Here is a 14,968-nt window from a genome sequence, read left to right as displayed (position 1 = left end):
AAGTGCTGGGATTACAGGCGTGAGCCACCGTGCCCAGCCCTATGATTAACTTTGACCCCTCAAATCTTATGTCCTCCTATTTCAAAGCCACGCATGCCTTCCCAACAGTCCCACAAGTCTTATGTCAACATGAACTCAAAACTCCACAGTCCATAGTCTAATCGGTGAAAAGGCAAGTCCCTTCCACCTAGGAAGCTGTAAAATCAAAAGAAAGCTAGTTACTTCCCAGATAAAATGGGGATACAGGCACTGGAAAAATACAAGTGTTCCAATTGTGGGAAACAAAGAGGTTACAGGTCCCATTCAAGACAGAAATCCAATAGGGCAGTCAAATTATAAAGTTCAAAATAAATCTCCTTGGACTCCAGATCTCATATCCCTAACCCTAACCCAAACTCTAGCCCTAACCCATAACACCTATCTTTAAAACTAACCACAAACCCTAAGCCTAACCCTGTCCTAAATCCCAACCCTAACACTGACCCTAACCCTGACCCCCTAACCCTAACCCCTAACCCCTAATCTTAAACATAGCCCTAGCCCTAATGCTAAGCTTTCCCGTAGGCCTAACTCTAACCTTAACTCTAGCCCTAACCCTGACCCTAACTCTAACCCTAACCCTGACCCCCTAACCCTAAACCCTAACCTTAAACATAGCCCTAGCCCTAATGCTAAGCCTTGCCGTAGGCCTAACTCTAACCCTAACTCTAGCCCTAATCCTAACAACCCTAACCGTCATACTAACCCTAGCCCTAAACCCTAAGCCCAACCCTAACACCTAACCCTAAACCAACCAACCCTACCCCCAACTCTAATCCTAACTTTAACCCCGAATCCTATTTCTAACCCTAACAACCCTAACCCTAAAACCCTAATCCATACCCTAACCAGTGCCCTAAACCCTAATTCCTAAACTATAAACCTTAACACTAACCCTTAATCCTAATCCCTAACCTTAACCTTACTCCAATTACCCTTAACTCTAAATCTAAACTAAGCTTAACCCTCAATCGTGAACCCTTGTTACTTTTACCCACTCTAATCCTTACCTTAAGCTAAACCTACTCTAACCTGTATATAACCCCAATCCAAAATCTCACTAAAACTTTTACCCTAACCTTTCACTGTAATTCTGACCTGTCAACCTAACCTGATTGGTCAGCCTAATCTCTCCCTCTAATCTCTACTATGGAACTCTCCACCACCAACCTGAACCTCCTATCTTGGGGCCCTTCTACCATAATCTTTAACTGTAAACTTTTAGCCTGTAAAGCCCTATGTCCTAATTGTGTAATACCCTTACACACTAACTCTGTAAATACCGCAATCTGTAATGAGTATGAAAAAAAGGGATCTCTGCCTTATTTGTGTAATAAAATACCAAAGCAGTGTTTAATGCTCCAAGGAAAACAAATTATGCCTGAAATACAGTTGACAATGTCAGAATCAAAATAAGCTTCCTGGCCAGGCATGGGGGCTCACGCCTGTAATCCCAGCACTCTGGGGTGCCAAGGAAGGTGGATCACCTGAGGTGGGGAGTTCAAGACCAGCCTGACAAACATGGAGAAACCCCGTCTCTATTAAAAATTCAAAACTTACCCAGGTGTGGTGGTGCATGCCTGTAATCTCAGCTACTCAGGAGGCTGAGGCAGACAATCACTTGACCCTGGGAGGCGGAGGTTGTGGTGGGCCCAGATCCCGCCATTCCTCTGCCCTATTGTATATATAAAAATGCAGATTCACTGAACCAGACTAAATTGTATTCAGTGGAAAGCTGATGAAGAATTCAAAATAATACAATCTTTTTTACAATCTACTTCTGACCTAGAAGCACCCCCACTTCCTACTTCTAGTTTTTCCACTTTACTGGACCAAATGACTGTACATCTTACACATATTGATTGGTGTCTCCTGTCTCTCAAATGTACAAAAGCAAGCTCTACCCTGACCACCTTGGGCCCACATTGTGAGGACCTCCCCAGGCTGTGTCATGGACATATCCTTAACCTTGGCAAAATAATCTTTCTACACTGACTGAGACATGATTCAGATACTTTTGGATCAGAATCAGCAATTACCATGGTGTGACAGTTGACAACAGCATTCAGAATGTGGGTAACCCCCCATATAGGCACCGAAGAATGAGAGCTAAGCAGAACCCTGGCACAGTTAGGGCTTGAGGAATATCTCACTTTATAGTGTTACTACTCAGTTATTTCCTTTTATATAATCCTTTACATAATCATATATTAGTTTATAGAAATAGGGCTTGAAGAATCCCTTTATATAATCCTCTATATATAATGACATAATAGTTGATAGTAAGAGTGCCTAAAGAATATTTCCCTACATATACACCTATAATTATATCTTAGTTCATAATCGGAGGAATGCCTAGAGTGGACACAGTACAGAGCATGAATTAAGGAATAAGCAGCTTATAATTGGAGGAATGCCTAGAGCAGACGCAGTGCAGAGCATGATTTAAGGGAAAACAGTTATACCAGGACAAGAATCCATGGCCCAGGCGGCAGCGTTCAGTATCGTAAAGATACCTGCTGTATGGCAGGCTTGGGGCAAGAGCCACTCCTCCTGATAAAGGAGTTGTAGGACCTTGCTCCAGTTCTTATGGAAGGCTGCCCTCAGAACATCAATCCACCTTGGTGACTGTGAACTTTATCAGCTCTTGCTACTGTGCTGCTTGAAAAGCATCTTCCCATAGAACCCACTGGAAGCTGCCAGAAGGTGGCGGTCACCTTGACAACTCTGTCACTGCTATGTGCTTAAAGCATCCACCTATAAATCTTCTTAGAAGTAGCCTGCCCATAGATAGAAGTATTGCACACTGCACCCTCTTCACTGCGCACGGCCCACCTTCAAGCCTCGGTGACCTAATGGGGGTGGACCCTACTGCATACGGCTCTTGCCTTCATGGGAACAGACCCCTTGCTGTGCACTGTCCATCTCCTGGCCTAGGTGACCTAATGGGGGTGGACGCCATGTTTTATTGCTCACGACCCTATCACTATCCTTAAAGATGATTTCACTCACTGCCCTGCCCACTAACCTATACACAATAAATACTCACGCTTCTGAACATCCGGGGCCTCGCCTGACTCTGCTTACAGGTGCCGTGGCCCTCTGAGCCCAGCTGCATTTTCCTTGTACTTCTGTGTCCTGTCTCTTTATTTCTCAGATCCTGCGCCTCAGCACAGCATAAGGCTCATCCCACAACCCTGTGGGGCCCTCAGCCCTACATCTGGCTCCCAACGTGCCCTACACAGTACACAGACATGCTATGCAGGTTTGCAGCCTGGGAGCAATAGGCTATACCATATAACTTATGTGTGGAGTGGGCTCCACCATCTAGGTTTTATAAGGACACTCTATGGTGTTTGTACAAAGATGAAACCACTAAGTACAAATTTCTCAGAAAATATCCACATCGTTAGGAGATGCTTGAGTATATTTAAAAAACAAAAACAAACAAACAAAAACTCCTGTTATTGTTTAATAACAAAGCTTAATAGAGTTAACGTATTTCATCTAATCTAAGATGCTAATGATTAACAGACATTATTTCATGCACCACCACAAACAGGTTGCCAATTAAACTGACTTTCTGAATAACAAAAATGTGAATTGACTTCTATTAATGTCAGGAAAGTAAAAGATGAATTATGGTTTTGACATGTTAAAGCAAAAAAGGAGGGGGCCGTGAGCACGAGGTCTTGCCTAAACAAACAGAAACCGAACTCAGAGGCATTAAAACTGACTTAAAAAATTATCAACCAACCAGAGTCAATGACAAAAAGCCCAGCCACCCATCTGCTGTGACTACGGATGCTGAGGGAATCATCCCCACAACAGGCGGTCATCTAGATGGAGTCAATGAGAAACTTCACTTTGCTGCCACCACTAAGAACTGGAAGCCCCAAACCCTGTTTTCCTTTCTGGTGCTTCACGCATGATTCAAGAATCATTCCTTTGCTCAAATAAACTGTTTAAATTTATTTTGCCTAAAATTATTCTAATCCCTAAACCCTAAACCCTAACCCCTAGCCCTAATCCTCATCCTAAACCCTAACCATACGTTAGTTTCTACGTTTGCGCTGATATGTCAGTGTTGATTATTAAGAGTGCTATATTGGCAGGGCCGCATAGGTAGTGCAGATTTTATATTAACACTTTTGTACTGAGGCTTTCCATTAGCATTATAAACAACACTCTGCAGGTGTTGTATTCGTACTTCGGACGTCTTATCTGCCTTAGGAACGCTCTATTTGTGTTCTGCCGCTGCAGTGTGGACATTGCATTGCAGACTTCTGGCCTTGGGTGAGGGGAACCTCTGCGAGCAGGATTCAGAGGGACTTCTGGTGCCCAGTTTTCCACACCGAGACCTTCTTACTAGTCTCTGAGCCCCAGCAGTCATGGCTGGAAACAGGAAGGATTTTACTCACCATGGACGCTGTCCGAAGTTGTCCAAAAGCGCGGCGGAGCCCCCAAGGTCTGTGCTGAGAACGCTGCTCTGCCTTTGCGGTGCCCGCGGGTCTGTGCTGGAGAGAACGCAGCTCCACCCTCGCAGTGCCCACAAGGCCTGTACTAAGGAGAACACAACTCCGCAAACCCCCAAACCGCCCTGACGCCGGCGCCTGGCGCCAAAACTGAAGCGGTGCACGCCTACAGACGCCAGCGCACCTGTGGCCAGCCTCGTGACGCACGAGCACCTGATGATGCGCGCCACCACCGCAGTGCAGCGAGGCAGGCGCGGCTGATGCGTGCTGGTGCTGTGCGGCGTGACGGGATACAGCCAGAAGGCGACGCGGCACCACAATGCCGACGCGGTGATCCAAGGCAGAGCCTCCGGAATCTGAACAGGCAGGCTGGGGCCGCAGGGCAACCGGGCACTGCAGGGCCCTCTTGCTCACGGTGCTGTGCCCACACCCTGATGGCAGCCACAGACCCTGCAGGATGCTCTTTAACCAGGGTTGCAGTGACCAGCATCCCCTGCTGGCAGCCAGGGCACCGCAGGGCCCTTCTGCTCACAGTGTGGTGGCAGCACACCCTCTGCCCACAACCAAGGCAATGCAGTGTCCTCTTGCAGTGTAGTGGTGGTACGCCCCCTGTCGGCCGCTGGGGGCCCTGCAAGGCCCTCTTGTTCACAGTGTCTTGGCAGCACCCCCATGCTGGCAACCAGAAAGAGCACTGCAGGGTACTCTTGCTCATGGTGTGGTCCCTGTGTGCCTCCTGCTGGCAACTAGGGACGCTGCAGGGCCCTTTTGCTAACAGTGTAGTTAATCAAATCAACAGATGCTAATTTTTTTTTAAATAGTCAAGGCCCAGGACAGAGGACTGATTTTAATTTGATAGTATAATTTTAAAGTTTGATATACTTCATATATTTCATCAAATGTAAAATTTCAATGCTTATAAAACATTATTGCCAGACACAGTGGCTCACGCCCATAATCCCAGAACTTTAGGAGGACAAGGTGGGTAGATCACGACATCAGGAGTTCGAGACCAGCCTGACCACCATGGTGAAACCCCCATCTCTACTAAAAATATAAAAATTAGCTGGGCATGGTGGCTCACGCCTGTAATCCCAGCTACTGAGGAGGCAGAGGGAGGACAATCCTTTCAACCGGGGAGGTATGGACTGCAGTTAGCTGAGATTGGCTACTGCACTCCGGCCAGGGCAACAGAGCAAGACTCCATCTAAAAAAGAAAAAAAAAAAGACAACCCACAGAAGGGAAGAAAAAATTTCCACATTATATATCTAACAGTCTGTTAAGCACAAAGTATAATTTGGATAACTCAACAACAGCAAAATTACAAAATAGAGAAATGGTTGAGCACACACTTCACCAATAAGACATGCAAATGGAAAATAAGCACATAAAAAGATGATCAATACCATTATCGTTATGGCCGTGTAAACTGAAACCACAATGACATACTCCTTCACACACACTAGAAAGGCTAAGATCCAAGAAATGTAAAAGGACAAGTGTTGGCAAGGTCGGAGGGAAATTACAACCCTTAAATACTTTATGTGAAATATAAGATGATACAACCTATTTTTAACATAGTTTGGTATCTCCTCAAAAGTTAAAAATAGGCCAGGCATGGCAGCTAATGCCTATAATCCCAGCACACTGGGAAATCGAAACAGGTGGATCACTTGAGTCCAGAAGTTCAACACCAGCCAGGACGACATGGCAAAACTGCATCTCTCCTAGAAATACAAGATTTAGCCAGGTATGGTGGCACACACCTGTAGTCCCAGCTACTTGGGAGGCTGAGGCAGGAGGATTGCTTCAGCCCAGAATGTGGACATTGCAGTAAGGCAAGATTGCAACACTGCACTCCAGCCTGGGCGACAGCACAACAACCCCTCTCAAAAAACAAAGGCTGAGCATGGTGGCTAACACCTGTAATCCCAGCATTTTGGGAGGCCGAGGCAGATGGATCACTGAGGTCAGGAGTTCCAGACCAACTTAGCCAATATGGTGAAATCCCGTCTCTACAAAAAATACAAAAATTACCCAGGCATGGTGGAACACACCTGTAATCTCAGCTACTCGGGAGGCTGAGACAGGAGAATTGCTTGAACCCAGCAGGCAGAGGTCACAGTCAGCCAATATTAGGCCACTGCACTCTAGCCTGGCCAAATTATACAATGTATAATTTGGATAACTCCACAACAAAAACCACAAAATTTCAAAATGGAGAAACAGTGGAACACACACTTCGCCAATAAAACATACAAATGGAAAACAAGCACATAAAAAGATGATCAATACCATTATCATCATGGTCATCTAAACCGAAATCACGATGATATACTCCTTCACACACACTAGAAAGGCTATGATTTAAGAAATGTAAAATAACAAATGTTGGCAAGGTCAGAGAGAAATCACCACCCTTAAATACTGTATGTGGAACATAAAATGGTGCAGCCTACTTTTAACATAGTTTGGTATTCCCTCAAAAAGTTGAATAGGCTGGGCATGCTAGCTAACACCTGGCACATTTCACAGACCAAGACAGGTGGATCATGAGGTCAGGAATTTGAGACCAACCTTGCCAACACAGTGAAACCCAATCTCCACTAAAAATACAAAAATTAGCTGGGTGTGGTGGCCAGTGCCTGTAGTCCCAGCTACTCAGGAGACTGAGGCACGAAAATCACTTGAACCTGGGAGGTGGAGGCTATGATGAGCAGACATCATGCATTGCACTCCAGCCTGAGCAACACAGGGAGACTCCATCTCCAAAAAAAAGAAAAGAAAAATTGAGGGTCATCTCACAGATGATCTAATAAATAATGGATTATTTCCCTGACTTTAGAAAAATCACATTATTAACTTTTCTACTTTTAGATAACGTAACTGCTATAACTTTAAGAACTTATCTAGACAAGGCCTTAAAAACCTAAGGTGGTCACCGGGTGAATGGGCTGGGAGAACACACATAAAATCCCTGCCGAGACACCCAGGAGCCCATGTCCCCATAAGTGGAACTGCAGGCAGGTGTAGCAGACTGGATGGGAGAGGGCAGCAGGCAGGAGCACTCTGGGTCTGGAGGCCATGGTTCTAAGGCCATTGGGAAACCATTGGCAAAGTTAAATCCAGAGCTTGACAGGATGAAACCTGTGATTGTATAAATATTTTGCCATTACCAAGTGAGATCGCCAGTGGTGTTGGGACGGATGGAAGCTCCTCCAGCTGGACAGCACTGAGGAGAGCACGGCACCAGGCCAGGGTGTTCCTATCGGGAATGCAGGGTCTGCACCTGTTCAGAAGGAAACGCTGGGCAGACCCGGCATGGAGTCATCTCTGCTCTTTACATGTGTCAAGGCTGTGAAAACTGAGAGTCAGTTAGGCATGGTGGCTCATACCTGTAATCCCAGCACTCTGGGAGGCTGAGGTGGGTGGATCACCTGAGGTCAGGAGTTTGAGGCCAACCTAGCCAACATGGTGAAATCCTGTCTCTACTAAAAATACAAAAAATTAGCCAGGCGTGGTGGTGGATGCATGTAATTCCAGCTACTCGGAGGCTGAGGCAGGAGACTCTCTTGAACCTGGGAGGCAGGGGCTGCAGTGAGCAGACATTGCACCATTGCACTCCAGCCTGCGCAAAAAAAGCGAAACTCCATCTCCAAAAAAAGAAAACTGAAAGTGTCTGGAACAATTCCCAAAAAGGAAAATTGGGCCCACATGGAAAGAGACATTTTTTAGCCAAGTGGGGCAGGCTGTGAAGTAGGTCTGTGGACTGGACTTTCACATATAAATCATGTATTTTCGGCTGGGCACAGTGGCTCATTCCTGTAATCCCAGCACTTTGGGAGGCCGACGCAGGAGGATCACGAGGTCAAGAGAGCAAGTCCATCCTGGCCAACATGGTGAAACCCCGTCTCTACCAAAAATACTAAAAATTAGCCGGGTGTGGTGGCACATGCCTGTAATCCCACTACTGGGGAGGCTGAGGCTGGAGAATTGCTTGAGCCTGGGAGGTGGAGGCTGCGGTGAGCTGAGATGACACGACTACACTTCAGCCTGGAAACAGAGCAACACTATGTCTCCAAAAAAAAAAGAAAAAGAAACCGTGTATTTCCTGATTTGGGGGTTATGTGGGGGTCACCTGGAGGAGTGTTTCTGCTTTTGGTGAAACACACAGGGGTATTTTATGTGAAGCTGCAAATCTGGTACAGCAATTCTGCTAGGGAATCGGAGAGGAAAGAAAGGGATACTAACTGCAGCTGCTAGCTTCCCAGAAGTATGATGTTACTGGGAAGTCAACTACTTTTTAACACAACCCTGTCAACAGTATGTCAGAAAAGCAGAAACAACAACATCACACTTCATAACAGAGGCCAAATCCAGCCCAAACCCAGGCCAGCACAGGCTGTGAAACCAGTGCCCCCAGAGACAGCCAGAGGGTCCCATCCTCGGTGCTGCAGATGCTCCAAAGACCATGTTCGCATCCCAAGTGATATGTGTGTTCTAAGGGACACGAGTGTTCTGGGGGTTATATGCATGTGATGGTTGTTGTGTTAGTCTGACAGTGTTATGGGTATTCTGGGTGATATGTGTACCCTGAGGGACACATGCGTGTTCTGGGGGTTATATGAGTGTGACGGGTGTTGGGATAGTCGGTGTCACTTCTGTGTTCCAGGTGATATGTGTGCACTCTGAGCCTGATGTTGTCACGGGCTTTCTGGGTGATATGCATGTGCTCTAAGGGACACATGCATGTTCCGGGGGTTAATATGAGTGTCACGGGTGCTGTGTTAGTCTGTGTCACAGGCATTCTGGGTGATATGTGCACACTCACAGGCATTCCAGGCGTTCTGTGCACTTTGAGAGATACATCCACATTCCTGGGATCAGACCTGCCTGGCAGCTGCCACCTTCCCATACGGATGTGGCGTCTGTATAACGGATGCTAACAGCAGCACCACAGATGGAACGTTATTGGTATTATAGGGGGCTATCATCAGTGTGGCGGGTGTTCTATTTGCTCTCCTGATGTGCATTTCTGCTCAGAGCCTGCAGCATGGCCCCGTGGCTGCCTCGCCTTGGGTGCAGAGAAAGAACCTCTGCTGTGCTGGATTCACTGGGGTTTTTGGTTTCCAATTTTCCACACGAAGGATCTCTGCCCCTCAGCAGTCAGGGAGGCAAAAAGGAAACATTTTACTCACCATGGATGCGGGCTCAAGGTGTCCCAAAGTGCGGGGTGTCCCCAGGTCTGTGCTTAGGAGAACCCCACTCCTGCCCTCACAGGGGCCTACACAGAGGAAATGGGTGGGAAGCTGTGGCCTCAGGATGAGAAAAACTGGGCTCATGTGCCCTCTGCTGGCGGCACTCATGCTCAAGACGCAGGCAGTGGACACGCGCCCTCTGGTGGCCGTCCCGCTGCACCACGGAAAGTCAGGATGAAGTGTTGAGCGCCATCATTCTCGAAATGCAAACTGACACAGTGCCTCCAAGCCCATGTGTTTCTAAAAATGAAGAAGGGACAATTAATTGGAAACCATAGGAAATGTAATGAACATGGATGCACATTTTACAACTTATGCAAAAATTCACTCAACATAGTCTTCAGACAACTTTAATCTAACCTACCTCACTAACCCTTTCACCCTAACCCTTCACCATAAGCCTGACCTCTCAACCTAACCCTGTTACTCATCTGATCCCTCCCACTAATCTCTCCTATGCAGTTCCCAACCACCAACCAGAACCTCCTATCTTGCAGCTCTTATACTATAATCTTCAATTGGTAAACTCCTAACCCTTAAACCCCTATATCCTGATTTTGTAAAACCCTGACACACTAACTCTGTAAATACTAACCGTAGTCAATTCACAATCCCATCCTTATCCATCCTACTTAATGCCATGCCACTTCAAGGACTGATCTATAACCTCAGGAATGAAGACTTAAGAATCTTCAACATAATAGAAAATTTAAACCAACAGCATTTTGAAAGCATCAAACACCATGAACATGATTTTTTATCCAAGTAAATCAACGTTGGCCCACCTACTTTTGTATTTTCAGTAGAGATAGCTTTTTGCTATGTTGGCCAGACTGGTCTCAAGCTCCTGATCTCAGGTAATCTACCTGCCTCAGCCTCCCAAAATGCTGGAATTACAGGCATGAGCCACTGCACCTGGCCAAAGAATCTATTTTATATGTATATACTAGCAATGGATAACCTGAAAACAAAATCATAAAAATTCTACTTTAAATAACACCAATAGCAATAGCATGCTTAAGGATAAACGTAATCAAAGGATAAAACTTAGATGGGGGAAATTAGAAAACATTGCTTAGAAAATTAAACATAGCCCAAATAAATGTAGTAAACATGTCATGTTCATGGATTTGAAGACCATATCTGTTAGGTTTGCCAAACTACACAAAACAATCTACAGATTCAATATTATTCCTACAAAAATCCCAAAGGCCTTGGGATAGAAATGGGAAAGCTGATCCTAATGTTCATATGGAATTTCAAGGAACCATGAAAAGCCACACCCATCCTGAAAAATAACTCCAAATCTGGAGGTTTGCACATCCCAGTTTCAAATCTTGTTACAAGCAATTGTAATCAAAACAGCGTGACACTGGCACAAGGATAAACAGAAAGATCAACTGAACTGAATTGGGAGTCCAGACATAAAACAATACCTCCATGCTCAACTGATTTGAGACAAGGTCCATAACCATTAAATTGTGGAAAAAAATGCTGTCCTCAATAAGTGACATAAAGCAACTTGCAATCCACATAAAGGGACATGAAATTGTATCCTTACCTCATATCACATTAAAAAGTTAAAATGGATCAAAGATCTAAATATGGCAAAACTAAAATCATTAGAAGAAAACATACAGTTAAATCTTTAAGACCTTGGATATAGCAATAGTTTCTTACATTTGACACCAAAAACTACAAATCACAAAAGGAAAAATAAATCAATTGATTTCCTCAAATTTCAAAACTTATATGCCTCAGAAGACATGAAGAAAAAAGTTCAATGACAGAATTGTTATAATAGGAAAAACAACTGTCTACTAGTAGACTCTCAACACCCAACACAGAACACTCCTGTTAACAGATGCATGGGTTTTTTCCCCCAGACAGAGCAAATCTTGAATACCAGCTGGGTGTCCTACAGTGCAATCCAATTCTGATACTAACAGGAGAAAGCATCAGAGCCCACAGGCTAAGGGCTCGGTCCTAGGAAGGCAAGTCATGCCGCTTGTTGCTTGCAAATTCAATTGACAAAGACAAGGATGGTAAAAATAAAGGGACTTTATGCCACAGCTTAGCTGAAGGGACCATATAGACTCTTGCCTTAAGGAAACCGCTTCCACTTTCGGGGCAGAAAGTGGGAGGCTTTAAAAAAAGGACTTGGCAGAATGGGATGTAGGGGATGGGGTGAGGAGGTGCAGGGTCTACGGGACTTGCTCTGATGTTTTATCCATTAGGTGGTCTTACTAGTACCACCATGGGCAGAGCTAGGTTGTAAATTGTCTGTAGTCTCCTGGCAATCTCCTGATAGCGGAGAGTTCCAGAGGTGCCTAGTTTGTAAAGTTTGGTCCCTGGAACTTCTAAGTAAACACACAGTTAGAAAAGTTTGCAGCATAGGAAGTATCTCATGGAGACAGTAAAGCTTATAACTGCATTCCTAAAGAGCTAAGTAGGAAGCGCAGGAAAAGGAAAACGGTAAAAGTAATTCATTCCTTCCTTAAGAAAATACAGGTAATCAGTTTTAACAATCACAAATAGTAGGTTCCCAGGCTATCTTCTGTCTGACTTGGCTACAGATTAGAGGCTCCCGCAACAGGCTTATTGGGTTCAGCAATTTACTACAGCATATTACAGAACCCATGAAAACAGTGTACTTAGTGTTGCTGACTTAATGCCAAGGATATTGGCTACAAATGAACAGTCAGATAAACAGATGGACAACATGAAGCATGTGAAGAGGGTGCAGCCCTCCCATGCCCTCTCCAGATATGATCCTCCCAGCATCTCCCCATGTTCAGCAACACAGACGCTCACACTCTCCCAACCTGGTCCTTTATTACATAGGCAGATTGCTTACATGAGTGGCCATAGGTGATCAATTCAACCATCAGCACCTCTCACCTTCACAGAGATGGGAGGGGAGATGAAATTTCAAGTCCTCTAACAACAAGGTTTGTGCCGTTGGCAGCCAGCCCCACTGAGGCTGTCCAGGCACCCCCAGCCATCAGTCATCTCATTAGCACATGAAAGACACATCACTTGATACATTCCAAAGGCTTAGAACTCTGTCTCAGGACCCCGTAACAGATACCACACATGAACTCTTGTTATTTTCCTGTAACCCACAAAATGGAAGAAAAAAACTGCACATTAGATATTTTATAAGTATCTGTTACCCAGAATCTATAAATAACTTTTACAACTCAACAACAAAGACAACCCTACCTAAAAATTGACTAAGGACTTTAACACACATTGCACCAAGAAGCAAGATGCTTAACATCATTAGTAATAATTAAAACCATAAAGAGATACCCCTTGGATACGATCCAAGATGGCCGTTTAGGAACAGCTCAGGATTGCAGCTCCCAGTGAAAGCGCAGAGGGTGAGAGGACGCCGCATTTTTATTGCCCACAGACTAGGCAATTCCCAGGCGGAGGAGCTCCACGGGTCGCCAGCGCGGCTGTTTCGGCCAGCGTGGCTGTGCCGGCCGGCGCCGCTGCTTTGCCCTACATGGCTGCTTTGTCGGCGCCCCGGAGCAGTGGTTCTCTGTACAAAATACACTGGTCCGGGTGCCCCTTTGGCTGGCGATTGGAGCCACGGGAAGTCGCCCATTCATCTGTTTAAAAAGGGGACTGAGCAGGGAACCAGGACAGTAGATTCCAGGGCAAAAAAAGCACCACAAATCTCAGTGCCGCTGTTTAAGCCAGCACAGTGAGTCGCCGGACCCGGCGCCTCTTCAACGGGAGACTGGAACACAAACTTTAAAAAAAAAAAAAAAAAATCAGGCTCGGCTGGTCCCACCCCCACAAAAGAACAGCAATCAGAAACTCTCTGGATTGAGAGTTTCACAGCAAGCACAGCTGAACCCGGACAGTTCAGCTCTGTGGGGGAGCGGCATCCACCATTACCGAGGCAGCCCGCCACTATGGATGTAGTCAGCCAATGCTGAGGCAGCCCACCATTGCCAAGGCAACCCACCACTGCAGTGAGGCTCTGCCTTAACAGAGGCGGGCCACCATTGCCGAGGCAGTTCTAACTACACCCATATAAACAGGACTGCAGGGAAGTTCACTGGGCAGCTGGGCAGAGCCCACAGCAGCTCAGCAAAGCCTCTACAGGCAGACAGTGACTAGGCTGCCTCCTTGCTGGGCAGGGCAGCTCTGAAGGAAAAAAAAAAAGAAGGCAGCAGCATAACGGAAACTCATAAAGCCCTAAATCCCTGGGACAGAACACCTGGGAACAAAAAGTGGTTTATGAGTTCTGCTGCAGCAGACCTAAACGTACCTGCCCAGCAGCTCTGAATGAACAATGGAGCCCACAGCTCAGATTTTGAGCTCCTATAGAGAAGAGACCATCTCCTCAAGCGGCTCCCTGACCCCTGTATATCCAAAGAGTCACCTCATAAAGGAGAGATCAGATTGACACTTGGCGGGTATCCTTCTGGGACAAAGATAGCAGAAGAAGAAAACTGGTAACAACCCTTACTGTTCAGCAGCTGCTGCAGGTGAACCCCAGGCAAGCAGGGCCTGGAGTGGACCTCAGCAGACCTACAGCAGAGGGGCCAGACTGTCAGAAGGAAAACCAAGAAACAGAAATAACCTCATCATCAAAAAACAGAACGTCCACCCAGAGAACTCTCCACCCCAAATCCACAGAATATACATTCTTGTCAGCACCACATAACACTCTAAAATTGACCACATAATTAGGAGCAAATCACTCCTCAGCAAATGCAAAAGAACGGAAATCATAACAAACAGTCTCTCAGACCACAGTGCAACCAAGTTAGAACTCAGAATTCAAAAACTAGCCCAGATCCGCACAGCTTCATGGAAACTGAACAACTTGCTCTTGAATGTTGACTGGATAAACAACGAAATGAAGACAGAAATAAAGATGTTCTTCGAAACCAACGGGAACGAAGACACAACTTGCCAGAATCTCTGAGACACATTTAAAGCAGTCTCTAGAGGAAAATATATAGCAATAAGTGCCTACATGAGAAGCAAGGAGAGATCAAAAATTGACACACTAACGTCAAAACTGAAAGACCTAGAGGAGGAAGATCAAAAAAACTCAAAGTCTAGCAGAAGACAAGAAATAGCTAAGATCAGAGCAGAAATGAAGGAGATAGAGACACAAAAAACCCTTCAAAAAATCAATAAATCCAGGAGCTGGTTTTTTGAAAAGATCA

General features: G+C 45.6%; 1 long non-coding RNA gene across 3 annotated transcripts in view; it reads right to left on the bottom strand.

Moving 5' to 3' along the window:
* Window positions 1-7,192: 7,192 nt before the first annotated feature.
* LOC108284442 overlaps window positions 7,193-14,968 on the bottom strand; it is a 17,772-nt gene continuing 9,996 nt past the window's right edge. For 2 of the 3 annotated variants that reach the window (XR_001817221.1, XR_001817220.1), the window contains 2 exons: window positions 9,711-10,010; window positions 7,193-7,818 (listed from right to left, as the gene is read on the bottom strand). This is a non-coding gene — a long non-coding RNA (uncharacterized LOC108284442). The remainder of the gene's footprint in view (window positions 7,819-9,710; window positions 10,011-14,968) is intronic. The other variant, XR_005195852.1, reaches the window with a different exon arrangement.

This window comes from Cebus imitator, unplaced genomic scaffold, assembly GCF_001604975.1.
Source record: "Cebus imitator isolate Cc_AM_T3 unplaced genomic scaffold, Cebus_imitator-1.0 Scaffold279, whole genome shotgun sequence".
Classification (NCBI taxonomy): domain Eukaryota; kingdom Metazoa; phylum Chordata; class Mammalia; order Primates; family Cebidae; genus Cebus; species Cebus imitator.
Note: the sequence above shows the minus strand (reverse complement) of the source record. Positions and strands in the feature narration are given on the sequence as shown.